We start from the raw sequence: 2,748 nt of genomic DNA on the forward strand, positions 1-2,748 counted from the left end.
TTCTTCAGACATTTACCTCTTCATCCTAGCTTCTTACTTTATCCACCTTCCCCCACCCACCTTCTCCCTCACCTGGATTCACCCATCACCTGCCAGCTTGTACTCCTTCCCCCACCCACCTTCTCCCTCACCTGGATTCACCCATCACCTGCCAGCTTGTACTCCTTCCCCCACCCACCTTCTCCCTCACCTGGATTCACCCATCACCTGCCAGCTTGTACTCCTTCCCCCACCCACCTTCTCCCTCATCTAGATTCACCCATCACCTGCCAGCTTGTACTCCTTCCCCCACCCACCTTCTCCCTCATCTAGATTCACCCATCACCTGCCAGCTTGTACTCCTTCCCCCACCCACCTTCTCCCTCATCTGGATTCACCCATCACCTGCCAGCTTGTACTCCTTCCCCCACCCACCTTCTCCCTCATCTGGATTCACCCATCACCTGCCAGCTTGTACTCCTTCCCCCACCCACCTTCTCCCTCATCTGGATTCACCCATCACCTGCCAGCTTGTACTCCTTCCCCCACCCACCTTCTCCCTCACCTGGATTCACCCATCACCTGCCAGCTTGTACTCCTTCCCCCACCCACCTTCTCCCTCATCTAGATTCACCCATCACCTGCCAGCTTGTACTCCTTCCCGTCCACCTACCTTCTCCCTCGTCTGGATTCACCCATCACCTGCCAGCTTGTACTCCTTCCCCCACCCACCTTCTCCCTCACCTGGATTCACCCATCACCTGCCAGCTTGTACTCCTTCCCCCACCCACCTTCTCCCTCATCTAGATTCACCCATCACCTGCCAGCTTGTACTCCTTCCCCCACCCACCTTCTCCCTCACCTGGATTCACCCTTCACCTGCCAGCTTGTACTCCTTCCCCCACCCACCTGCTCCCTCACCTGGATTCACCCATCACCTGCCAGCTTGTACTCCTTCCCCCACCCACCTTCTCCCTCACCTGGATTCACCCATCACCTGCCAGCTTGTACTCCTTCCCCCACCCACCTTCTCCCTCATCTGGATTCACCCATCACCTGCCAGCTTGTACTCCTTCCCCCACCCACCTTCTCCCTCACCTGGATTCACCCATCACCTGCCAGCTTGTACTCCTTCCCCCACCCACCTTCTCCCTCACCTGGATTCACCCATCACCTGCCAGCTTGTACTCCTTCCCCCACCCACCTTCTCCTTCACCTAGATTCACCCATCACCTGCCAGCTTGTACTCCTTCCCCTCCACCTACCTTCTCCCTCATCTAGATTCACCCATCACCTGCCAGCTTGTACACCTTCCCCCACCCACCTTCTCCCTCACCTGGATTCACCCATCACCTGCCAGCTTGTACTCCTTCCCCTCCACCCACCTTCTCCCTCACCTGGATTCACCCATCACCTGCCAGCTTGTACTGCTTCCCCCACCCACCTTCTCCCTCATCTAGATTCACCCATCACCTGCCAGCTTGTACTCCTTCCCCCACCCACCTTCTCCCTCATCTAGATTCACCCATCACCTGCCAGCTTGTACTCCTTCCCCCACCCACCTTCTCCCTCATCTAGATTCACCCATCACCTGCCAGCTTGTACTCCTTCCCCCACCCACCTTCTCCCTCATCTGGATTCACCCATCACCTGCCAGCTTGTACTCCTTCCCCCACCCACCTTCTCCCTCACCTGGATTCACCCATCACCTGCCAGCTTGTACTCCTTCCCCCACCCACCTTCTCCCTCATCTAGATTCACCCATCACCTGCCAGCTTGTACTCCTTCCCCCACCCACCTTCTCCCTCACCTGGATTCACCCATCACCTGCCAGCTTGTACTCCTTTCCCCACCCACCTTCTCCCTCATCTAGATTCACCCATCACCTGCCAGCTTGTACTCCTTCCCGTCCACCTACCTTCTCCCTCGTCTGGATTCACCCATCACCTGCCAGCTTGTACTCCTTCCCCCACCCACCTTCTCCCTCACCTGGATTCACCCATCACCTGCCAGCTTGTACTCCTTCCCCCACCCACCTTCTCCCTCATCTAGATTCACCCATCACCTGCCAGCTTGTACTCCTTCCCCCACCCACCTTCTCCCTCACCTGGATTCACCCTTCACCTGCCAGCTTGTACTCCTTCCCCCACCCACCTGCTCTCTCACCTGGATTCACCCATCACCTGCCAGCTTGTACTCCTTCCCCCACCCACCTTCTCCCTCACCTGGATTCACCCATCACCTGCCAGCTTGTACTCCTTCCCCCACCCACCTTCTCCCTCATCTGGATTCACCCATCACCTGCCAGCTTGTACTCCTTCCCCCACCCACCTTCTCCCTCACCTGGATTCACCCATCACCTGCCAGCTTGTACTCCTTCCCCCACCCACCTTCTCCCTCACCTGGATTCACCCATCACCTGCCAGCTTGTACTCCTTCCCCCACCCACCTTCTCCTTCACCTGGATTCACCCATCACCTGCCAGCTTGTACTCCTTCCCCTCCACCTACCTTCTCCCTCATCTAGATTCACCCATCACCTGCCAGCTTGTACACCTTCCCCCACCCACCTTCTCCCTCACCTGGATTCACCCATCACCTGCCAGCTTGTACTCCTTCCCCTCCACCCACCTTCTCCCTCACCTGGATTCACCCATCACCTGCCAGCTTGTACTCCTTCCCCCACCCACCTTCTCCCTCATCTAGATTCACCCATCACCTGCCAGCTTGTACTCCTTCCCCTCCAAAAACCTTCTCCCTCACCTGGATT

Source organism: Hypanus sabinus, chromosome 30 (assembly GCF_030144855.1).
Source record: "Hypanus sabinus isolate sHypSab1 chromosome 30, sHypSab1.hap1, whole genome shotgun sequence".
NCBI classification, from domain to species: domain Eukaryota; kingdom Metazoa; phylum Chordata; class Chondrichthyes; order Myliobatiformes; family Dasyatidae; genus Hypanus; species Hypanus sabinus.